The 25324-nt window shown below is 60.2% G+C and overlaps 1 protein-coding gene across 1 annotated transcript in view; it reads left to right on the top strand.

Annotated features, from left to right (window-relative positions):
- Window positions 1-25324, top strand: part of DPYD (dihydropyrimidine dehydrogenase) — a 323607-nt gene that overhangs the window by 272629 nt on the left and 25654 nt on the right. The window lies entirely within an intron of this gene.

Below are 25324 nucleotides of genomic sequence, written 5' to 3'. Positions count from 1 at the left end.
GCAGGGCCCGGGCGCGGACAGACGCCTGTCCTGTAACCGACTGTGGTGCGGCCGGCTGTGACGGAGGACGTCGCGGCTCCTCTGCTGGCGGAGAGCCGGGAACGGGGACCTCTGGAAGGACGGCGGGTGTGGCCACGGTCGGGCCACGAGAACCGAGAACCAGAGGGCGGAGGAAGAGAGATCTTCCAGGCAGGCTCCCGGATGTGTCGTGACGGCGACATGAATATTTACAGTGTTGTCGTTGGTGAGACGGCGCCCAAGCAGCCTGGTTAGTGTCACCGGTCCTGCCACCGTAACCTGAGCCTGCGGTGTTTAGACAGCGGACGTTCGTGCCTGTATCAGTGACCATCGGCGTCCTGCAGGTGTTCATTAACTGACCATAATTCTCTGATCACTTGGCACTTACTGGGCATAAAGGTTTCACAGACGTGGTTTCTGCCTCGGTGGTTCTGATCGCCTCCGACCCCCCGTGAAAGCGCCATCCCAGATCCCCGTGGTCCCCATGAGCGCAAGCGTGGCTCAGTGCCGTCTGTCCCCAGGGGGCGTGCACGCCCCTTCCCAGGCGTGCCCATGCCAGAAAAGGGGGACAGCGACGGGGAGTCCCGTGTGGGTGGCAGGCGTGGAAATCGATTTTCTGGTGGCTGGGATCTAGACGCAGACTTCATGCTGGGAAGCCGAGCCCCCATCAGAATAGTAAGTGTGGTTTCCCGCGCCGTGTGCGGTTCGATCAGAGAGTCCTTCCTCAGCACCGAGACCTCCGCTGCTGGCTTCCCTGTGCGGCCGGCCGGCGAGACCAGGACCAGGACCAGGACCAGGACCAGAGGTGGCAGTCCCCTTCCGGTTAACATTCCCGACGGGGAGCCAGGCGCCCCGGACGCAGGGAGCAGGCAGCCTCCCACCTGTTGCTTCCTGGGGATGCCGGGGTGTGAGCGTGCATCGGTGTGTGATTGTGTGTGTGAGTTCTGAGTGTACAAGAGTGTGTGTGTGGGTGCGAGGTGTGACTGAGCGCACAGCCTGCGGGGAGGGCGGCCGCCTGCCGTGCCCACCGCAGAGCGGCCGCCGTGGAGCTGGGGGTGCCGCACCGCAGACGGAACGCCTGCGGGGACCGCCGACACCCGGCCCGCCCCCGGACACCCTGCTGCCGCAGACCGGCGGCAGCGGGGCCAGGACTCTGCGTCCAACGTCGTGGTTTCCACGGAGGGGCCCGAGGATCCACATGGACAAAAGGAGGGAAGAGCGAGTGGTGGGAGAACGTCAGGTCGGAGGTTAGGAGTCGGCAGGAAGCACAGCCCGAAGCTGTCGCATCCAGACTGCACACGACAGTCAGCGACTCGGGCGTCTGTGAGGACCAGGAGCAGGCTCTGCACAGCACCAGATGGAGGGGGTCTCCATAGCAACAACCCCATTACCTTGTGTTCAGTCATTGTAACCCACTTCTCCCTGGCGCAGACCGAGGCCACTGGGCGGAGGTGAGCTCCTGCCTCGCCAAGGTCGGTGGGTGCTGACCCCGGGGTTCGGGGGCGCGCTGGTGGGTGCACACAGTGTGTCTCGTGCCTCACTAGCAAGGCAGCTCAGACAAGCTGAGGGATCTCTCTAAATCTGTGGCGATTGCCACCGCACCAATCCAGGATCCCTCTTGAATGGGACCGAGATCCCAAATGCACTAAAACTGACTCACTGGGCAGCACACCTGGCCCAACCGATGGGAGGCTGCGTACGGTCCTTCCTTACTCCTCTGGAGGCAGGTGTCCACGTGTTTGCTGCAGGGAGACCAATGCGTCCGGTCCCGGGTTGGCGCTGCCCCCTTGCTGCGGGGTTGGGTGAAAGGTGGCACGCCCACCCTGTCACCTCTCCAGGCCCCCAGGTTCGGGGCTGCAAAGGGGCCCGAAAGGAAGACCTCACTACCGTGCACCTTTACCCACAAATTCCTCTGGGGACCAGTGTGCGTCGAGGTGGTGCCAGGAAACAAAGTACTGGGGTTTGGCATTTTCAGGTGTGCAAATACGGATGACGAGGAGATTATTTCACGATCAGAAGGCGCAGAAGCAGAGGCCTCCCTTCCCTGGGCCCCAGGTGCCGGCACTTCCCCGAGCAGGAGCCCTGGGAAGGGAGTCGGCTCGGGCCCAGGCCCCGGGCGCCAGGTCCTCGGGCAGGGGCACGGGCTGGTCCTGCAGCCGGCGCGTCCTTCCAGGTCACCAAGGAGACCCCCTCAAGCGCCCCCTTCCCTCTGGGTCGTTCTCGGGCCTCTGCACCAGAATCAGTTTCTCCTTCTCCCCACTTTTCTAAAAAATTAAATTTATCGGGGCGACGCTGGCTAATAACATCGCGTGCGTTTCGAGTGCGCAGCTCACAGCACACCCTGTCCGCGGCTGCCGCGCCCTGCCCATGGGGACGCACCCCGGGCAGCCGCCGTGGGAGCTGCGTAGACGTTCCTGCTGTTCTTCGGTCTCCGTTGCAGAGGCAGCACACACACAGCGTCTGAACTTCTACTTGCTTCCTCGCCGAGACAGTGAGCTCACTTCCCCTCCTCGGCTTCCTGCCCCGGGTCCCTGGCCCCTCCCTGACACGGTGTGGGCTGAGGAAGTGCTGCTCGAACAGGCACTCCAGTGAAGAGATGAACGTCGTAAGGGAACAGCCAAGTGGTGGTGGCAAAACCCAGTGGTCATCAGGCTTTTCCAGTCCTTCCTTTTCCCGTTACCTCAGAAACAAAGAGGATGTAAAAAGAAGACAATGACTTTGCACTTCAAGCCACTTTTTGTGTCTGAATCTAGTTCGGTAAAATGAGATGGACAGAGGGCAGGAGGCAGGGGAATGGCCTTTGCTCTTCGTTGCTTGGCAACCTGGACCCAGAGTATAAACTACCTGCGGACCCCGGGCACACCTGTGTGCCTGGGCCTGACACAGTGTCCCCATGGAGGAGTGACAGGCTGGCGGCTGAGCTGCTGGCGGCTGAGCTACTGCATGAATCTGTCGATCGGGCCCTCGTGTCCCTCTGGGAAGCCCATCTGTCACCCTCTTCCCATCCCTGCAGGAAGACGGGTCCCTCCTGCCCCTGCTCCACAGGAGCCCTGTTCCGTACAGCAGCCCTGCAGGCCCGAGTTCTCTCCTGGCCGCGTCTCCCTGCCCGGCAGCGAGCTCACGCTCAGCACCTTGGGAGCAGAGAGCGTGCCTCACTCACACCTGGATTCTCCAGCCCCTCACACCATGCTGCAGGCTAGAGCGTTTTCCGTCGCGCACACCGTGGTGCTGTCCTAATGCAGGAGGGAGACAGAAAGCCAATTTATAACTAAAATTCCAGCCAGGCCTTTCAAGAAGAGCAGTCAGTTTAGAAGAAAACAGGAAACGTGCCGAATGACTTCAGGAGGTATTAAAGCATGGTGAAATACACGCCAGCGGCACTAACGCGTGAGCGTGACCTGGGCGCAGGTAAAGAGCTTCCGTTCCGATGGAAGTCAGGAGAACCGTCGCGGTGCCCGTGCAACAGCTCGCGAGGCCAGGCTCCGTGCGTCCTGACGGGGGAAACCGGACCTGGCGCATCTTCCTGGCGCATTTGGATGATGACCGAGTTCATGTGTGATGGTCCCCAGTGGGGAGGGAGTGGGTTTTGGAGGACAGTGATGGGGCTCTGAATCCAGGGTCAGGGTCTGACTTTTGGGGCGACCATGAGCCAGCCACACGAACCCTCAGTCCTCGGTTCCTGCAGTGGCTGGTTGGGACAGTGACGTCCAGTTCCAGGCGCTCCGTGAGGATCAGGACTCACATCTGCGCAGTGGGTGGTGCGTGGCAGGCCTGCGGTCTGGGGCGGTCGTTCTGTGACTCGCTCTGACAGACGGTAGATGGACAGACGGACAGGGGTGACTAGGGTATGTGATACGTCTGTGTCCCAGACAGACAGACGGACGGACAGGGGTGACTAGGGTATGTGATACGTCTGTGTCCCAGACAGGCAGACGGACAGGGGTGACTAGGGTATGTGATACGTCTGTGTCCCAGACAGACAGACGGACAGGGGTGACATGACTAGGATGTGTAATATGTCTGTGTCCGACGTACACGGGTAACAGTGGGGTAAAGGTCAGCCTTTGAGACGCTCTGAGTTGATTTCCTCCCCTTCCGCGTGGATTTTCCAGCTGACCGAACACACTGCATTTCCCTTTTTCTTGGTTTCCTGTTGATGTAACGTGATCTTCCTTGTTCAGTTCCATGTGGTCGGGTCGATGCTGAGCATTTTTGTCATCAGAAGCACTCCGTTTCACCAGGAAGGCGTCTCAGCCAGGTGGAATGAAGGTGAATTTGTTGATTTGGGGTTTGGGCAGGCAGCTGGCGTGAGCGGTCTGTCACTGGCTCTAAAAGTGGGGGTGGGGAGGGGCGGGGCGGGCTGCGTCGGAATAGAACATGCAGCAGCCGGGGGACAGGGGGAAGCACCGCTGGGGGGGCCCCAGGCCGCGGGAAGAGGGTCTGCATCGCCTGTCACCACACAGGCGCGCCGTAAGCCTCCCCGAGAGGTCTCCCCGTCGGGGGAAGTGGCTTCACTCCGCAGAGCAGCCCGGGTCGGTGCTGGGGGGCGCGGGGAGCACTGTGCAGAAGAGGGTGCCCACTCCGAGCCAGGCCCAGCTGAGGGGCACGGCCCGTCAGTGAGGCCCACGGGGGCACGGGACAGCGGGAGGCTGCGCGGGTGGCCTTCCGGTTCCCGGGGGTGGAGGGAGGGAGGGAGGGAGCGCGGCGGCCGGTCTGGCCCGGGAACCTGGGCAGTGAACCGCACGGCCCTCTCCCTGGCCGGCCCGCGTCCCGCCTGCCGTGAACACGGCGCTGCCTCATGTCCCCTCACTCACTCGGACGGAGAACGGGCGTCTGAGGGAGGAGCTCAAATGTCGCCATCTCCTTGTCACTTCCGTGAAAGTCTGTAATTGGGTGTGATGCCTCCTACTTCATCAAACACACCGCTTTAATCGAAATGCACCTTACTGATAGCAATTATCTGCCTAGAACTTGTGTAAAAGTGCTTTTCGTCTTCCGCATAATCTACCCACATGAATCCTGCTGTTACTTGTAAGCGGGGGGAGGCAACGGGGCGTTTCCTGTTCTGGGTGGGGCCGAGGGTGCGTCAGGAAACCGTCAGCACAGCACGCCAGGCGCGCTTGGACTCACCCCACCCCGGCCTCCCCGCCGGGAGCTCCGCGGGGCCCGCGCCGCTCAGCGTGAGCCCGTCAGCGCTGCTCCTGCCCCTGACCTTGTGGGGACAGGCGGAGGGCCTCGCGGGGACCCTGAGCTGTGCCCCGAGAGTCCCTGAGGAGACAGACGTCTCCGTCACGTTTCTGCTTGAGCCCGTCTGCTCATTTGCATGCAGGGAGTGTTAGATTAAAGACATCGTGATTTTCCGGTCGTTAGAGAGGTCAGGGTCGTTTCAGTAGTGTGAGGGGTCTGTGGATGCTCGAATGGTGTTCTTCCGCTCTGGGCCCATCTGTCCTGATGTCAGAGCTGAGGGAAAAATCAGATGGCGACCATGTGAGAGCGAGAAGCGGACCTGACTCACCACGTATCACAGGTGCGGTATCTGGCACCGAACAGGCCGCGACTGGTTTGGGGCCCCCAGATCGCAGGGCTCCTGACCGCTGCGCAGCAGCCTGGGCAGGCGCTGGCGCCCTGGGAGGTTCGGGGGAGGTGTCCCCCGTAGCGCCGACCCACGGAGCCAGTTTTGCTCTCCATGCTGTCACCTCCCCGTTTTGTGCTCCCTCCAGAGGCCCTGCAATCTGGGCCCTGCACCCCGTCTGCTCCGAGTTCTGGGGGATTCAGCCCCGCAGCAGCCATGGGGATCTACCTGGCCATTGGCGAGCCCTCCATCACCATCGGCAAAGTGCTCCGGCAGTGCGGAGTTGCCAGCTGCCCCCACAGGGGATGACAGCCCAGCCCCACCCACTGAAACCATGCAGCCTGGTAGGGGCCGACCGGGGCCTGGAGCTGACCTCGTCTGGGAGCCAGGGCGTGGAGACAGCAGCAGATGCCACCTCCCCCTTCTCCGTCTCCGAGGGCGTGCAGAGCGAGCCAGAGGGTTCATGGCAAACGTGGGAGGCGGCCCAGAGCAGCAGGGCCCCCCCAGGCTGCCTGCACACAGATGGGGTGAGAGTGGCCAGCGCTGGCTCGTGGAGGCTGAGCCCTTCTCCGCACCCCCCCACTCCTCCAAGTGCTCACTTCTCATCTGCATTAGCCATCGTTGCGCAAGTCTCTGTGGGTGAGTCAAAGTCCTCGGTGTGGACGCTGAGCAAGCTGAAACGTGTTCAGCGGAGGCACACGCCGCTTCAGACAGGCCTCACCGGTGTTCGCTCAGCGACACTCCGGTGTGTGCCGTGGGGCTGCCACGAGAACGCCTGAGAGCTGTGATGAGCTGAAAGTCAAGTGCGGGGGAGAGGGGTTCCAGACCACTGCCGACGTCCTCACATCAAATCCTGCGTCGGTGGGAGGCCGCACGGGCCGCCCGGCCGTGGGAAGGAGCCGCACGGAAGGACAGGCTCTGCCCTGGGCAAATTGACTCAGCCGTGGCCAAACAAGTGTGGACGGCTGTTTGTCTCTGCACTCTGAATCAATCAATAAGAGATGCGCTCGATTCTCATGAGCTTCCAGGGCAATCTCCCTGGGCTGAGGGGGAGGCATTGGCCAGTGAGGCAGGAGTTCGAGGCCCCGAAGGGCAGTCCTTGCTGGGTGAGGCCGTTGAGCAAGGGAAACGGGCAGAGTCACAGGGCGGGTGCGCTGTAGCCCCCTCCTGGCCGCAGTCTCCCCGGGCCCTCCGGCGTCAGACTGGAGCAGACCCCCACTTAACCAACTCACCGAGACTCTGACCACCCCCTCCTCGACGCCGCGTTGCTGGTGGTTCTCTCTGCCCCTCCTGGGAAACCCCGAGAGAGGGGGGCAGGCGTGGGTCAAGGAAACGTGGTGGTAGGTGTTTTTTTTTTCGTTTGGTCATCACCAACGTATGTCCATCACGCGGTGCCCTGCACGTCACTGTAGTTTACACGGCCTGGCCAGAGGTCAGGGATGATGTTCTTTCGTGAGGAGGACAACCCTAGGTAAGAACGGACAAACCTGGCCAAGAAGAAACCGAGAACAGTTCTCAGTTAACATTACAAGTGCAGCAGAACACCACAGTGAGGTGCCACTTGACGCCCACTCTGCTGGCTAAAATTAAAAGGACTGACAGTGTTAAATGTTGGCAAGGACTTGGAGAGACTAGAACTCTTGGCCTTGGCTGATAGGAGAATAAAACGTTACAAGCACTTCAAAGAGTTCTTCTGCACTTTTCTGTAAGAACCCACGGTCCCACTCCCAGGTATCGACCCAGGAGAACTAAAAACACATCCCCGGGAAGCTAGAAACAGAGGGAGTTTCAGAAACACTGCACTGAGCGAAAGGAGCCAGACTTGGAGCTCACGGGCTGGGACGCCAGTCTGGGTGACCAGCCGTCCCAGCCAGGACGGACGCGGGGAGCTTGCCTGCAAGAAGGCAAAGGGAATTTTCCGGAGTGCTAAAAACACCCAGGACCTCAATCAGGGTGACAGTTTCATGGATCTGTGGGCTTGCTTGTCCCAGCTCCTCCAGGTGCGAACTTCCGATCCGTGCACCTCCCCGTGTGGAACAGACATGGGCGCATCGCATTAACCTTTCTAGAAGACAGGCATCCAGTAGTACTTCCAGGGACAAAGTGAGACGTATCACACAAGAGACACTAAAGATTGGTTCACGTCCCGATGCCTTTCACCAGGGCAGCCCTCGGGCACCGAGGGCCTCAGGAGGTCGCCCTGGGAACCCAGGCACTGGCACGGAGATGAGCTCCTGGCCGGCAGCCGGCTTCCAGGGCTGGATGGCTCCGGGCATAAACACACGCGCTCCCTCTGCCAAGCTGCCGGCAGCTGGAGGTGGGTCTGGGCTGCGCCGGGCTCCGAGCATCTGGGAGGCCGGCGGGCTCAGAAACGAGGAGGAGCAGAGGCAGCGACATCTGGCTCCTTAAGGAGCCGGGCCAGCGAGGGGCCCGGCAGCACGGTGCCAGCGGAAGCGGCCGCTTAGACGCAAGGAGTGTGGCTGGGTCCTTTGCGAGGCCCCACTCGCCAGGCGTGCAGAGCAGCCGGTGCCTCGGCCTGTGAACAAAGGCTGCCTTGCCCGAGGCCACGGCTCCCCGAGCCCGGCCAGACGGACTGCTGCCTGCCGGGGCTCCGTGCTGCTCCGTGCAGGGCTGGGCCCCGGGCCCCAGGTCCTGCCCGGCCGCCGTGCAGACAAGCTACGGGGGTGGGGGGGGGACTTCTGTCTGGTGAAGGCAAAGCAAACGCGCCCGCCCGGGTGCTTCCCTCAGGCACCGACATTTCTTCCGTCAGAGCCCCGTCAGGGACGCACAGTGCAGTCACGGTGCTAACAGGAATAAAGACAAAACCCTCGAGGTTGAATGTCCATCCACTCAGGCACGTTTTTGTGCATTTTGCGAAGGTGTGAAGAGTCCAAAACTATTTTCTGGTTCTGGTATTTGTGTCCCCTTGAAGCTGCTGCTTCGGCACGTCCCGCGAGCTCAGAGCGGCCCCTGCACGAGGGTGGCTGCAGGCCGACGCCCGCGTCCTTTGGGAGCGCGGATCCTCTTCATGACAGGTTTGGTTGTTGGTGCTAATCCGATTCTTTTTTTTTACGTTTCTCTGCCTAGCTCAGAAACTTCACTGGAGTTGGCATTTTAAGCTCACTCTCTATGCACATATGTAAAATAACGAATGGGGAGCATCTGCCGCAGACCCGGCACGGCGGGGGACGGCTGAGATCCATGGGGAGCAAAGTGACCTCTGTCGGTGGACGGACGCTCACCTGGAAAAGTAGGAAGACAGGTGCTTTGGGTGCTCTGTGTCATTGTTTATATGTAAGCACACACATTTGTGTGTACATATATCTGTGTGCATATGTGCACACACAAACACATACCTATCCGGGGGGGCAGCAGGAAACTAACATGCTCGTATGAACACATGTGAAACACAAGAACAGACTCAGGTTGTCTGCCCACCCGTGCATACACACACACACACACACACACACACACCCGTTTACGCAGGTGGACACCGGGGCCCCGAGGGTCAGTGATCCGGAAGCAGAAGCGCGATGCCAGCACAGCTCTGTCCCCTGTCCAGCTTGCCCTTTGCGGCTGACCGGCACCTCCTCACAGCCCACCTGCTGTTCCGGCAGCGGGGCCACAGACGCAGCGCAGAACAAGCGCTGTTGGCAGCGGGCGGCCGGCCAGCAGCCGCTGTGCGGGGCACACGCACCGTGACCCGGAGGAGGAGGAGGAGGGCCGCGCTTGCTCTGTGTGACTGTCCCCGTTCAACCGGCCGGCCCACGGGCCAAGGCAGTGGCCAGGCGGTCACTTTCGAAAGCCGCTACCTTTCCATCGAGAGCGGAGCAAGACTCACGAGTCGACTCGATAATTAACCCGCGCGGGCACAGCGAGGGGGCACCGGTTCCGGTCTTAGCCGGTGCTTTTGGGCGCCGGTGTCCTCCCGCACAGACCCCGTCCGACCCCCGTGCGCTCGGCGTCCGCGTCTCCTTCGTCTGTGGCGAGGAGATTCTGTTAGCAGCCCCGGCGCCTTCCATTAGAGTCTACAACTTCCCGCTGCCAGGAAGGGATAATGAAGTGATAAATCTAATCTGCTACCCAAATGCGCGAGGCGGAGAGGGCTGAGTGGATTTACAGCGCGAGCCGCGTCTTTCCTCTCGGCGTTAACCAAGGTTTTATGGCAGGTTATCAAAATCAGTGTGACAGACAGACGCACATTCCTGCGAATCCCCACCCGCGGACGTCAGGCCCGTGACTCCGTATCATCGGTGCGTCTCTCTCTCTCTCTCTCCCTCGTCCGCCAGCACCTGCAGGCTCCTCGGAGCCGAGCTGGGGAGCTGGGGAGCTGGAAGCATCACGTTGCTTGAAGGTGCCAACTGACCTCGCCGGGCGAGGGGGCCTTTTCACGCATTCGCGCCTGGCGCTGGAGTTGATCATTGTAACCCCCGCCGCACAGCCTGGCTGGGAGACTGGGAAGCCCATGTGGGCAGATGAGGGCAGCGCCTGCCTAGACAGCGGCCGAGAGTGGGCTCCGCCTTTCGTGGGGCCCACAGTCGCCTTCACCCCATTTCTTGAGTCCATGCCGTGCTCGTAAACACAGTGATTCCCCGGTTTGGAAACGCTGTCCCTTCTCCACACACCAGCATTCCCGCCTCAAGCGCCCCTGTGTTGCTTAAATTGTATCTCACAGGGTCTGGCCATGCGCACCTGGCATTCAATCAGCCTTGGGATTCCGGGGGGCAGGGACACCCCAAAGCCACGCCCCTGGGAGCAGAGCCCGGCTCAGGCCCGCCTCCACACTCAGAGGTGCGCCCGCTCCCCTGGCGAGACAGACCAGGCTGTGACGTGGGCGCAGGCCTCCGAGGTCGCCGGCCCAGAGAAGCGTAGAACTCCTCGTTGTCGTGGGGTGGAGATGAGGCGCCTTCAGCTGGCTGTTCAGTCACGGGGTTTTGGGGCCCACGTTTACACTCTGTTTGCTGTGAAGGTCCCGGCCCCTCCCTTCCTCCTCCCGTTCCCACTCTTAACTTTGGAATCCTTGACTGTTAACGCCTCTACTGTGGATCCAGTCTCCGCTATGGATTTGTGCATTTGTTGGTCTGTGTAGGTTTCTCCCTCCGACTGTCCTCATGAACCTAGTCTTCTCTGATTGGCTGGCTTACATCTTTGCTATTAATCCTTATCCGAGGATACATTTTACTGATTTCAGAGAGAGGGGAGTGGGGAGAGACAGAGAAAATAAATCAATCCACTGCCTCCTGAAATATCCCCAGTGGGGATCGAACCCAAACCTTTTGGTGCACGGGACGATGCTCCAGCCGACTGAGCCACCCAGCCAGGGTGTGACTTGTGTCTCTGAAGTGTTTGAAGTAAAGGGAGCAGGAGAGGAATGGGGAAGAGGGAGCCTCGGGCGCCGAGGAGAACCCCGGGTCCCGAGGTGCGTGTGCCCGGGCCTCCCTGGGGCTGCCTGGGCCTCCCTGGTGTCACCCCTCCTGCAGCACTGCCCGTCAGGATGCATGCCCGGCCAGCCTGTCCACGGGGACGCTGCCCCCCTTCTCCCCTAGGTCACCTCAGTTTGCTATAAAATCCACCACCGGGGCAGTAAGTGGGTGGTTGGGGGGCCTTGACACCCTCCCAGGGTAGGCCGCCTGCTGTGGGCGGCCAGCGGTGCCTGGTGCTGTCCAAGGTACCGGGCGATGCCGGGTCTGTCCTGGGCGGTGAGTGAGCCGCAGACACCCTGCTGTGGACAGCGGAGCACCCTCACCGCACTCCAGGCGGAGCTGCGTGCCGGTCGGCAGAGGAGCCTGTGACACCAGCCAGGGTCCTCGCCCCGCCCTCGGTGCCGTGTGCTTCCTGCTTAGCCTTCCGGCTGTTTCTCTCTGAGCAGTGCCTTCCGTTTCCGTCCGCTCCTTAGTTTGTGCCGAGTGTCACGGGTGCCAGTGCTGGCACTGGTGGGGGTGGGGCGACGCCGTGGCCCGGCTGGGGGGAGCGGGGAGCCCTGTGGTTTCCTCTGCGGCAATTGGCAGTCGAGGCTGAGGAGGACAGCTGTTGGGACACCAGGAGCTGCAGCCCTGGGCTCCATCGGGGCCTGTCCGAGGGTGGGTTTGTCACTCTGGGTGCGGACAGAACGCAGGGACAGCAGTAGGAGCAGAGTCGGTCGTGACGACCTGCTGGGAGGTGGAGGTAGAGTTTGTCAGAAGAGGGAAGGGCGGGGTTGTCTTGAAGGTTGGCCCGACTAGTTTTTTAAAAAGCCCGACCACTGCCACAGCCACTTGTAAGTGCATCCTCACGCTCAGAGCATCTCCCCGAGCGCCGGCCTCGGAAGCAGGGAGAGTTGGCCTCGCCGCAGACGGAGTGGACAGAGGACGCCTCGAGGAGACCCCTCGCACCGGGAGGGCGAGTGTGGCCATGGGCACAGACACTCACCGGCAGGCCGGCTCCTGGAGCCACCGGGGGGCGTGGGCGGGCCAGACTGCTCCGTGGGGAAGCGGGTGTGGGACTGGCAAGGGCTCACAGGCAACGTGAGGTCAGCATCCCGCTCAGCTCCTGCTCCGCCCCCACTTCCCGCGCCGGGGGGAACCGCCCCAGCCGGAGCGCTCGGGGCAGGAACCCCTTCACCGGGAGCCACAGCCGGCTCTCACCCCGGCACGCACGCCGAGGCAGGGAGTTCTTCCCCACCACGGCTGCGGGCTCCGGCCCCGGGCAGACGGTGTCCTGCTGGACTGGGGGACGCTGGGTGTGACCGGACCCAGCCACGGCCCTCGCTGCCACACCGCCACGCGCAGGGGACGTGCCCACGCTGGAAAGGCACGGTTTTCCAGAGGGGAGGGGGGATTCTGAGCATCTCTGAACGTTCAGGTTGGGGCGGGTCCCCCGGGGAGTACCGACGCTCGTCGTCTGAGATGTGCATGTCGTTGTCGTGAGAAAGGAGAGGAGTGAGTGAGTATTGCTCGGGGCAGGAGTCGTTGGTTGAGAGCCGTGCACACGGGGTCGGGGAAATGAAACCTCAGGGAGACCAGCTCGTGACGCGTGACCCCAATCTCCGCTCTCGAAACACGTCTGGGCGACAGATGATGGTGATGGTGAGCTTGCGCCTCCCCCCTCCCCGAACGCGGTGGGCCAGGCCGAGGGCCTCCCTACGGCCCCCTTTTCTAAGCCTTGGGGCGCCCTGGGAAGCGGGTCTCCCTGACCTTCGTCAGGGACAGAGCAGAGCCAGCCTGGCAACTAGTCACGGGGGCTCTGGGCCCCCGTAGCAGGAGGTCGGAGCCCAGCCCCGACCCACAGGACAGGCCGCTCGGAGGAGGGAGCACTCACTTCCGGGAGCTGTCACTTCTGTCACTCCAGGGGGCGTCCGACAGGAGACGCGATGGCCCGTCGGGGGAGCCCGTCGCAGAGCTGGAGAGAGACCTTGAACCTCCCGGTGGCCTCGCTTGCCCGCGGAGATCTTCACCTGCTGTTCGCAGGGCCCCACACCCGCACGGAGGCCGCACGCTCTCGGGGCCCCTCCTCCGATCAACGGTCGACCGCGCGGACCTGCGGAGCAGGGTGGGGGGAGAAGCCGTGGGCCCGTCGCTCTCCGAAGCGGTCCGCCGTTCCCACACGGGAACGCCACTCTCTCAGGCTCTGTGCGGTTAAATCCCAGAACGTTCACGAAGGATGAACGAGAGCAGTGTGGGCCTCGGAAAGAAGGGCCCGGAATTTCTCCAGAGACGGAAAGTGAACAACGGCAAACCCGTACATTTTAGATGTGGCTCATTTAAAATACCAGACGTCTCATCGTGAGAAGCCGCCGCATACCTTCATGCTATAATGTGAAAAGGCCCACTTTGCTAAACAAACTATTAGGATAAACACATTTCAAGAAACTGTTTAACCTACTTAAGATAATTAACAGCTCTCAAGCACGCCATCGAAATTCTCACGGAAACCCACAATGAAGGTGCCTCTCGCAGCGAGCTCCTGTTCGCGGCTCCTTCCGGCGGGCGGGCCTGAAAACACGGCTCCTCCCAGCAGGGCGCGGCTCCCACTTCTCTCCCGTCGCGAAGAGCCCTTCCCGGAGTTCCCCCAGACGAGCAGCAAGCTGCCGGCCCGGCCCGGCCTCTGCAGGACAACGGGGGCAGCAGCACGTTCCCCGTGGGGCTGACCCGGTCTCGGCCGGTGGCCATTGTCTCACTCTGTCCGCCTCAGCCCGGAACCTTCTATGAAGCCCACCCCGATCTCACTCCGGAGACACACGGGACTTGCGTCTGAGCACTGTGCACGGCGCCCGCAAGTGCTCCCCGTGGGAGAGGCCGTGGTGCGGGCCCTAGTGTTTGAGTCCAGCCCCGGGACGGTGCGCGCACCCCGGGAGCGTGTAAACACAAGGTCAGCGTTCCAGAGAGCGTCCGTCTCGGCCTTCCGGGGGCCGCCTCCCCGTCAGCAGCAAAGCCGGCGGAAAGGACAGACTTTCCCGACAGATGCCCTCTGAAAGCAAAAATATTCCCCACCAGAAAGCGTGTTGGTGTAAGCCTGTTCCTGAAAACAGCCGGCCACAGCGTCATTTCGTGTTTGTACAGATCACCGCTGTTGCTAACAGAAGCATTCCCATTCCCCAGTTTGGCATTAACACACCCGGTAAGGGGATGGGGCCCATTAGTGGTGATAAAAACTACTGGACACGAGATAGAAGGACATTTTCCAAAACGCTCAGGTAATACGGTCCTTAGGTGACATCCCTGGATCTGCATTAAGTGCTGCCTGTTCAGAGAACTTGAAACACAAGCGTGGGCCCGCGTGGCGAGCTCCGGGGCTCTTGCCTGCGTCTGGAGAGGTTGGAGCGCACTGCAGTTCCCGGGGGAGGGGGGGGAACGCCGGTCCCTCCACGCAGAGAGGCGGGCGGGGGTTGGGAGACATAGGTCGCCGGGTGGGTCAGCGGCCGGGGCCCAGGGGCCCTCCCAGCACTGCCACCAGCCACTATGAGGAAACCCCAGGAGGAGAGTGAGCTGTGTCCCCTGGCACAAAGCTGAGGGTCTACCGGACAGCCCTCCCGCCTGCCGGTTTTCCTTGAGAACTGAGCTCTGGACCAGGAGGACATGAGGAGGACATCGGCCTCCCAACCCTGTTTCTGGAAGAGGCTCGTCTGTTCACGTCTGATGCTCACGGGGCGGAGGGTATGCACTCCGATGACAGGCTGCCTTCTTCCCCTTTGGCAACCCCCCCCCCACCGCCCCCTGAGTGCCGGAGAGGCAGGCCACCCCTCCAGGGAGTCTGGGCGCATCGCCGCCTGCCCCGGACCTCCACAGACGGCTCAGGATGGCAGGCATTCTCCGGAGGTGAGGGCTCTTCTCTGTGAGGAGCCTCCGTTCACGGGAGCTTCAGTATTTCCCCAGACATGACTTCTCAGACGTGGGGTGGGGGGGCGGTCACAGTGCACACCCCCTCGGACTTTCCAGGCTTCTTGCGACAGAGCTTCCGACCTTAAGCGCGGAGACGGGCAAAGACAGCAGTGCCTTACAGAGTCGGGCTGTTCGGACGCTCCCGCAGCTGTGCGGGGAAGGCGCTTTCTTTAAGGAGAAATCCTTGGAGAAGTTAGCTGATACGAGCCACAAGTTGTGCAGCCACTTTAATGGCTCACCTGCTGTTGATTCTAAATGGCACGAGGCGCACAAGGAGGCCTGCCTGCAAGGCAGCCAGCTCACGGCAGGAGCGCAGGATGGGACTCAGACCCTGCATGCTGAAGCGCCTGCTCCAGGTCAGGCCCAGCCAGGGCCGGGGAGGAGGAGACTGGCCCAGTGGGTAGACGTGCGAGTTCACGTTGGGATTGGTGGGGGCGTTTTGCCAGGTTAACCGAAGCCGTCCCGGAGCTGTTCAGGGGATGAGCTGGAGAACAGGCCATGACCGGGTCCAAATCCCTGTTTTCAAAATTTGTTAAGAAGTAGGCTTTGAAGAAAAAATGAAGGCAGTCCGTAAAGTACGGCTTGTACTCGGAGAGCGCACTGCTGACCCCCGCCACGGTGGCGGTGCCGAGTCTCAGCTGGGGGGGCTGGGCCCTCCCGGCTCTGGCCGATCCAGGGGCGAGGACGTCGCGTTCCCTCTGTGCCTCAGACGTCCGAGCTTCGTGACCCCGAGAGAAAACTCAAGGGGCGATGGAGTGGTAATTGAGGGGGCCTCGGGAACGAGCAGGAAGGCGGGGGGGAGAGGAAAGGGAACCCCATACAAGTCTCGTGCTATTGAAAGAGTCGGTCTACCTCTCGGAGTCCGACAGCCGCCCCTTGGCCTTGGGAATGCGCTGGACGCCGCGTGCCCCGTGTGGGTGGGGCCGCACGGAAGGGAGGCGTCCGTGCGCCGCCCTCTCGCGGATGCGGCAGAGGAGACGGTGAGCTCCCACGAGGCCGTCCAGGGGCTGTCGCGGGGGGAGCAGAGAAAGTGCCCTGTCTCGCGTCCCTGAGACAGCTGCCCGGCGTCCCGTTCTCGTCTTCTGAGTAGGGAAGGCAGAGAGGTTGTCTTTGTTCTTCTTTTTAATCACCTGTTTTTATAAAATAACTTTCTGTTTTAATGTCCCGTCCTTTAAATTGAAAGCATGCTATAAGCCCTGGCTGGCGTAGCTCAGTGGATGGAGCGCGGGCTGCGAACCAAAGTGTCGCAGGTTCGATTCCCAGCCAGGACACATGCCTGGGTTGCAGGCCACGGCTCCCAGCAACCGCACATTGATGTTTCTCTCTCTCTCTCTCTTTCTCCCTCCCTTCCCTCTCTAAAAATAAATAAAGTAAAATAAAGAAATATTTGCTAAAAAAAAAAAGAAAGCATGCTACAATTATCTTAGAAAACCCAGCACCCACTGGATGGTCATTGTGGAGGAGGTAGTTAACGATGCAACATCGTACGTATAAAACAATCGGCTACCGCAGTGACTCTGGAGCCAAATAGCAAAATGTCCTTTCTTCCTCAGGCCGATGGTATCAGTGAGAAAAACTGCCTTCCTCCAGGATGCACGAGAGGAAGGGTGGAGGGAGGGAGGGAGGGGAATGAAAGGCATCTTACCGTTTGTTTAACTGGCAACTGAATCACATCATTTCAATTTAATTATCTAATGGCAAATGCTTACAACATCCCTATGTAACATTCTAGTGATGGATTTCGAGGTGGCAGGATGCACTGTTAATTCAGTTTTGTTACGTTCCCGGTTCTCCATGCCCCTTTCCTGTGGTTCTCTCCAAACAAACTACGGATTCAGAGTCCCTGATTTTTTTCCCCAACTTGCCTTCTACGTAATAGTAAAGGCTACACACCTTCAGAAATCACCTGTGGTATTGTTTTATCTTAAGCTTCCCTGGGCTGCCTGAATATATAAATGTATCTTCATTCACCAAATTTGGGCAATATTTAGTCACTGCTTCTTCAAACAGGTTTCATGCCCCATTCTTGCCTCCTTCCTGGTGCTCCAATTAAATGTCCATTAGACCTTTGGATACTGTTACAGATGTCTTTGAGGGGTTTTTGTCTTTTTTTCCCCAAGTGTTTATTTTTCAGGTAGGATAATTTCTGTTAATCGGCCTTCACGTTCACTGACTCTTCCTTCTTACACCATCTCTATCATGCTGTTACGCCAGCCCACCTGGCGAACTTTTTATTTCAGATAATTGTGTCTTTTCCTAGAATGCCTTTTATTCATGCTTACAGTTTTTATGTTTGCAAGTTTATCGTTACCAGCACATTCTTCCTCGTGTCCTGAGACCAGCTGTGACAGCGCCCTTAGCCCCCTTGTGCTCCGGACCCCACAGCTGGGTCGTCCCCGGCTCGCTCCGCCCTGACCGCCCTTTCTCTTGACCGTTGTCACAGCCTCCTGCCGTTTCCTTGCTGGTCCCTGTCTGCAGCGCCCGGACTGCACGGACGGGGCACTGGAAAGGGAGTCTGGGCTCTGTCATTCGCTGCCTAAGTCCTGAGTTCTGTCCGTCTCCTCAGACAGTCCCCTCCTCCGGATGCAGACCCCGAACTCGGCCCCTCCGCGCGAAGCAGTAGCTGATGCGCCTTCTCAGTTCCGCCGTCCACCCCCCCCCCCCGCCGTCGGAGTCGGCCAGGCACGGCGTAGCCCAGGGGTCAGCCCGAGGGGTGGACCCATGCATGCGGGGTCCAGAGCTCTTGCCCGTCCCCTCCCCCTCCCCTGGGTATTGTCGTGGTGCCCAGACACCTGGATGGCGTGGAACTCCGACTTCGCAGCCCGCCGGACTGTGGGTTTCTCTCTGAACTCTCACCTCCCTCACGGCACCTGCTTCCCAGTCGCAACTGCCCTCCAGTGTCTGCGCCTTTTCGGACATTCTTCAGTGCCTCAGGTGGCGTGTGCGTGTGCATGTGTGCGTGCGTGTGTGTGTGGCATGACTCGCCCGCACAGGCCCGACACGGGTCACTCTGCTGTGACCAGAAGTGGACCTCACTAAAACTCCCCTTACGCCCCCGTAAGACAAGGAACACGGCGCATTCTCCTGGGAGGAACCTTGCGAAACTGCGGACGGGCCCAGCTGGGCGTCTCAGTGCTCCTTGCCGTCGCGGCGTCCAGGTTCCCGTCCGGTGTGCGCCCTCGCTGAGTCCGAGGGACGCGCTCCGGGCCGCGGGCAGCGTGAAGGGCCGGGCGGCGCCCAGGAGGCCTGGGGATGGGGCGCAGCGCTGCTCACTTCTGAGCTGAGGAGGGGAAACCCCTGCAGCCCCCCGCGGTGAGGGGGTCGTCGGCGCGGTGCCGCTCGCTGTCAGTCACTGCGCCTCTCAGGGTCGCCTGGGGCGGCTGTTGTCCTCGAGTGACGTGAACACCGTCAGCGCCCAGCACTTCGGCAAGAGTGTGTGTGCGGCCCCCCGAGCAGCCAAGTCCAGACGTGTCGTGCCGTCTGATTATCGCAGACGCGCCTCCGCCGCCACCGCCCTGTGTGTCGTCGAGAGTCTTGCTGTCCTGCTGCAGGGCGACGTCACCAGGAGACATTCGCTCCTGGCTCCGTGCACCGTCCACAGTGGGTGAAGCGTCGAGAGCACGGGGCAGCTCACGTCCCGGACACAGGCCCGCGGAGAAGGGTGGGGTGCTCTCACGGAAACGGCGCCCCGTCCTGTGCGGCGGGTGCCTCTCTCCTGGGTCCGGAGAGACTGCGAGCCCCCTTTTCCCCCGTCTCAGAAAAGTCAGAGCAAGCGCTCGGACACAAGAGCAGAAGGACCCGGGCTCCCTGCAGGACCCGGGAACATGGGGTCACGGAGTTCACTGGGCGGGAAGGGCGGTGGACAGTTTGAATGACGACCCCAGGGTCAGGCGGGTGAGGACGCACGGAAGCAGGAGACGAGAAAAGCCTCTGACTGTAGCCGGTATGAGATCTGAAGGGCAGTAGTGAAATCAAGGGGGAAAGCAGGTCCCACGTATTTTTTTCAGATGTTATTTATATTATTGGTTTACTTTTACAGAGGAAGGGAGGGAGGGAGAGAGACAGGAAGAGAAACACTGACTGGTTGCCATGCCCCACACAAGAACCCACATCCCACGCAGGTACCGGTCCCCAGGGTCCCCCAGGGGGGCCACTCGGTGCCTGATGGGAGTGGGGCGTCCCCAGGGTGGACGCACTCACTGGACAAGGGGGTGAGGGACGGCCCAGGCGGACCCAGCGGGATGGTGGCCGTTTCATCGCGCCGCTCAGAATAGCTCGCGATGTAGGACTCGAGAGGGGTGAGCTTCTGGAGTCCTTCACCTGATGTGCGTGGGGCCGTGGTTGACCGCGGGGGCTGAAGCTGCAGGGAGTGAGACCGTGGACAAAGGGGGGACCGCCGTCTGTACGGCCCCAGGCTCCTAAGGGAAGTAAGGCACCGGACAAACATATGTGAGGTGTTTTAACGTCTCCTATGGTCTTCAGGCTATAAAAGGAATATATATGTTTCCTAGAAGAATATTACAAAAATGTAATGACTTCTCATTTTGAGCAAGACATGGCTGGATCTGATACCAATATTAATGTTCCATACATGTTTTGACTTAGCTTTGCTACTGTATCTTAGAACAAGAGTCCATCATCCCAGCAGAGTCTTATTCCACTGACTTTATTACTTTATCAAAGCCGGTAATTATGCTTCTAGTGTTTCCGGGCCAACGACAGAGGCAGCTGAACACAATAAATATTGCTAGAAAAACATGAGTCATGACAATGAACTAGAATGTGGAAGATGCAATATACTCTCTTTTTGCTACCTTTTTGCAAAAAGCTTTAGTTCTGTGTGAAGCCAAAGAACAAGGTGGCCAGTGACAACGACTTCAGTGCTCCTTCCTCTGAAGTGGGATGGGAAACAGGGTGGGAGGGGCCTCATCCCGGGGCCTCCTGCCCCCGCCCACCGCCCGGAAGCCACGAAGGTGGATGATGTGGGGGTGTAGTCAGTTCCCTGGTCCTGTGTTCACATTAATAAATGTTTCTTATCCTAAGAAAATAGCTGCTTCTTCGATACAGGACAGAGCCCGGTACCCCTCCCCTCCTGCACGCGCACACACGCACACACACACACACACACGCACAAGCCAGGTGAGCATGTGTCGTTTTGGCTGCCCAAGCAAATCTCACCCTCAGGAAGACGATACTGATGGTGAGGAGCACGTCCCTGAGCGTTTGAGCAGCCCTTTCATGCATCCTTCGACGAGTCTCTGTTTTCCGAGTGTTTAGTGGGCACCAGGGCAAGCAAGGCACCGTGCGTGCTCCGTGCCCTCACCCAGCAGCGAGGGGGGCCGCCTGGGCTTTGCCCGCGTGGGGCGGCAGGCAGGCGGTGGAGAGACGGGGTTTTGGTCTTTGGCAAAGTCCGAGTGTGCGACCGAGGGTCGCCCAGGAGGAAGAGGTGTGCTCAGGGGAACCCCGGGGCACGGGCGTCTCCTTGAGTCTGGGAGTCAGGACGCGGCCCCCGAGGGAGCGATGTCTGAGGTGAGGATGGGGAGGAGCCGGGAACAGCACTCTCTAGAGGGAACTGCACCTGCGAAGGTGGGCGTGTGGGAGGCTGAGCACGGCCCACGCAGCCGCCGTGAGAGAGAGGGGGTAAGAGTGACGCCACGCGGGTCAGAGGGGTCGGCAGGGGTCAGGGCCCTGGGGCCCAAGGAGGGTGTGGATTGTGGTGAAGGTGCAAAGGGAAGCCGTCGGGTGGTTTTGCACAGAATTTCCTCCTAGACACGTGGTCGTGCTGCTCTGTGGAAACAGGGAGCGTGCAAGGTGTTCTCCAGAGAGATCATTCGGGACCGTTCCCTAGCCAGCTCTGTGGGGGGCGCGACCTGCCCAGTCCCACAGGCCCTGTGTCCAGGAGGGTCCCGCTTCTGGTTTAACGCCCTGCTGGGTCCGCCTCGAAGGTCTTCATGACTTTGAAACAGAGGACCCTGCGTTTTCCTTTGGCACTGGGCCCCCAGGTCACGCAGACGGTCCTGGCTCTCACCCGAAACCTCGCTGCCAGACCCACACAGCGGGGGCAGCCCTGGGGTGGGACAGGTGGGGCCCGCTCTGCGGGAGAAGCCAGATCGGAGTCCGACAGGCACTCGCCGCCACTGCGCACGCTCCGTCCGGAGCGTGTGCAGCGTTTTGTTTGCGGGGCGACACTAACCTACGGCAGCCAGCACACATCCCCCCCCCCCGATAAATACTAGTTCTGGAAGGGTCACCGTTTCGGTCCCCCCGTCAGTCAGTGCAGGGGAGCGGCGCGTGTCTGGGGTGGAGGCGGGCTCGGAGGGAGACACGTTTAGGTTCAGCGTCCACTCATTCCTCCAGCGTCTCCTGCGGCCAGAGCGCAGGGGGGCTCGGGGGTGGGTGCGTGTGTTGTCCAGCACGAGCACACAGCTTCGTTGACAGGCGAGGCTGGGACAGCTGTGACACCAGGAGGGGCGTGTAAGAAGAATACAGAGGGGATACAGACAAGGCTCAGTGAGGGCCCCGTTTTTTCGGAGGGACCCCGTTTTTTTTGCAGGAGCCGTCAGAAATTTTATCGAGTGTTTCTGCTTAGCCGATAGCAGTCCGGTGGTGCTTGTCACGACCTCCGAGCGTGGAATGACGTCACTGCGACGTGTCATTTGATTAAACCCGGAAAGTAGTGGACCTCCGTAGTAGTGGACCTCTCCCCAAAATGTAACACGTCGTGAGGTTGGCCTGGCGCATTTCACGTTTCCATAGAAACGTAGAAGATAACTGGAAGATGTTGAGGTCTTTATAAAGAAAAAAAATTAAAATACCTCTCTTTCCTCCCCGCAAAAGGAAATAAAGCTAACGGTAAAATCATTCTTAGCGTCCATCATCACAGTCAAAACGAAAGCCAGGGTCTTGGACCACGTGGCCACTCTGCCCAGGCACCGTCCGGACGCATGGTGAACAGCCCCGCCTTCCGCGTGGTCTGGGGGTTGGTTTCCCTAAACGCGCTGCTGTGAGAGAAGCCCTGCCCCTCCCGCTCCGGCCCCACCCCAGCCAGAGCTTCAGGGAGGTCCGAAGAACAAACCGACTGACAGGCAAAAAAAAATTCTTAAGAAAGGGGGAAAACGCGAGTCCCAGAGGCTGAGCCATTTGAATCGGATGCAACACAGAGCTCCGTATCATCGGGAGAGATTTTCTTATTCTTGTTGGTTTTTTTTTCTTCCTTTGGCCTTGAGGAATTCTTCATTAGACCCAATTTAGGCCTTGAGCCAGAGGTTTTGTATTCTCGGTCGGCAGGCACACCTATTAAAAAGCAATGTATTCAGGTCAGCTCCCCGCACCGGCAGGCTCCGTGAACGCCCCCCGCCCCGGCCACCCTGCCAGCAGACCCCGGCTGCCGGCGGGGAAGAAGGGTCTCCTCACACAGCCAAGCAACACCCTCCCTCTCCCCGCCTCCCGCCCCCCAGTGTTTTTTGTCGGGGCTCTGGTTCCTCTCGCGGAGGAAAACGCCCCGCTCTGACCCGGGGCCGCGAGGTGGCGGCGACCTTTGACCGGCGGAGGCAGAGGCTCGGGGCAGATACTTTAGCACCCACAATAACGCCCTGCCCCAAAACCACTGGCACGTCCGTGATTCCGACAATATCTCATTTTGCCGGCTGCCGCGGCCCCTGATTGCCGGGCCCACGTGGCCTCCAGCTTACGCACACCGCCGATCCTTCTCATTAAAACGGCCACAGTTCACCGGCTCCCACAGCTCGGGACGGACTTGGAATGAATTATGATACAACAAAGGCCGCTGTCATGCAGAACCAGAGACAAGCCAGCCAGCGCTCGGGCTTAATGAGGCTAAGTGAGCGCCCCCGCCGCATCCCAGCCACTTGACGGGCTCTGAGCGTGGGCTTTTTTTTTTCTCCCTCCGCAGGCCGAAACCTCCGGTCTGTTATTTTGTGTTTATGCACTCCGAGGCTAATATGCATGTTAATATGCTGCCCGTGGAGGGGGAACGCAGCTCTGAAATGAGAACACGTGTGCCCCCTGCTAAATTAACGACGGCCGAACACAGAGGTGAATTTAGGCTTTCGTATTTAATTACAGCGCCCTGCAGCGCCGTTACCGAGGATACACTGCGCGATCGGGGTGCTCCGTGTGTTTGGGCTCCCCCGTGAACGGCGCTCGCCGGCCGCCCCCTGCCCACCACCCGCCCTTCACGTGGTCACCCAGTCGCAGACGGCACTCTGAAAGGCGTGCTGTTGTATTTGCTGAGTTCTGTGAGACCGTGCTGTCTTGGCTCGTGTGTAGAGTGAGAGAGAGTGCGATTCGTGAGCGAGAGGGGTGACCTGCCTGAGAGTACTCCGGTCGCCTTTCCCGGCGGCTCCATCACAGTGACCGGCCGGCGCCCTCGGGTCCCCTGACCTGCCAAAGCCCAGGCCGTGGCCAGGACCGCTCCGCTGGGGCTCCGATGACCCTGCAAAGAGAACCACGGTCACGGCGACCTCGAGGAAGACCCCGGCCGTCCTGCCAGCGGGGGTGGGATCCTCAGCTCTGGGAAGCCCGACCTCCTTCCCCTCCGGACCCTCGAGCCTGCTCACTGCCAGGGCCGCAGCTCCACAGGGCCTGGCGCCAGCCCGGCCTCCAGGTGACCCACTTCCTTGGCGTTCATCATACCGTGGCTTGGGCACCGTCAGAAAAGTGGAGAGTGGCCACCACCTGCAGACACCACAGTTACGGAAGGAGAGATTCCTGGCTATGCGTCTCTCTGGTTTTGCGTAGCTTTTAATCACGACAGGGCCGTAGGCTCCTCTGGGCTGTTCCTTCCAGCCAGAGGCTTGCAGGCGGCTGCTCCGCCCCAGGGCAGGGTGGCGCAGACACGGAGAGAGAGGGTCCGGTCGCTCTGGACTCACCCTCCCTCCTTCTCGCCACACTTGTGCGCCCCTCCCCCCTCCCAGCCTTCTCCTCCCGCAGCGCCGGGTCCCCACCGGCCTTCTTCCTGGGGGACTCAGACCGTTCCCTCCGGCTTGTCCACACACCCAGGGGTCTCGTGGATCCCAGCGCCGTTTGATTGGTGACTTCCATTCCCGAAGCACCGAGCACGGATCCCTGCCTTGACCGATGGCAGGAGGAGTCCAGGAAAACAAATACCAGTAAATAAGTAAAGCCCTAAGGAAGTGGGGTAGGAATTAAGAATTCTTAAAAACCTTGTGTCTATGTTATCTTAAATGCCACCTATGAGGCTCTGTGTGCTTTGCGGTGAGAGAATTTATTACTTTCTGCACTTCTTTGGTCTTTTCCACGGGCATTCCGTTTTCTGGGGGGGTTAATTATGCTCGTTTAATTAGCATGTACTGACTGTCTGTGCCGGTGAGGGCGGGCACAGAGGTAGAGGACGGAGTCCGGTGCTCGTCGCGGAGGAACAGGCGTTCCAACGTTCACCACGTGCGCGTTCCCTGCGCACTTACTGCGAGCCTACTGTGTGCACCGGGCTCACGCCCGATCGGAGACGTGTGGGGTGTATCGCTGCAGCCCACCCACTGGGAGAAGCTCAGTGTCCCCTGACCTCCCACGCGAGAGCCCACAGGGTGTTCGGAGAGCACCGATGGCCCCCATGGTCCCGCCGGTCAAAGGGGGAAGGGACTGTCCTCAGTCCCCACGGCAGGGATCTCGGGCACATCACTCAGGGAAAATCGGACAAACGGCTGTCTGCACAGACGCACAAACCCTGGGGCAGGAGGGGCGGGGCAGGCGGTCCAGGGTGTTCAAGGACGAAGGCGCATTTACGTAGCATCTAGCTTTTCTCAGTAGGCTTCCATCCACTGAAGCCAAATACTATATTCCTGATGTCCATCCAAAGTGGGGGCATCGACCATGGAGGGTGTATGTCTTCATCCTCAGTAGTCACGGCAGCGTGCTGGAGGGAGTAACTCAGAACGAGAGACGCCAAGTGGGTGTGGGCACCGACCCATTGAACCCGGGCTTCCAGGAGACCTCCCCCGGTTCTTCGGTTCCCTGGGCTGTCCCCGGGCAGACTCTGCCTTTCCGTGTTTTTAAAATGATTCACAAAAGTTGCTAAAATTATCATGTTAGATAGAGCCTGTGACCCATTTAACCTGCCTATTTGCCTTTGCTCCCAACAAAGTATCAAGAGGAATAACCTAAGGGTTAGGAGAATTATTTTATTAGAAACTAAAATCTGTCTGGTCCACCTCATGACACCTCAACGCTCCAGAAACCCGTGCTCTTCGGAGCGGGGCCAGGGAGCTGTCTGCTTCAGCCAAGGGGGGAAGGAGGCCCCTGGGACACGTCCCCCTGCTCCTGCTCCTGCTTCTGCAGATCAGGCCTGTGTCGTCCGAACCCCGAGCCCACCAGTCGACCAGCGACTTTCACACAGACA

Source organism: Phyllostomus discolor, chromosome 14 (assembly GCF_004126475.2).
Source record: "Phyllostomus discolor isolate MPI-MPIP mPhyDis1 chromosome 14, mPhyDis1.pri.v3, whole genome shotgun sequence".
NCBI lineage: Eukaryota > Metazoa > Chordata > Mammalia > Chiroptera > Phyllostomidae > Phyllostomus > Phyllostomus discolor.
This window is presented reverse-complemented; position numbering and strand designations above follow the sequence as displayed.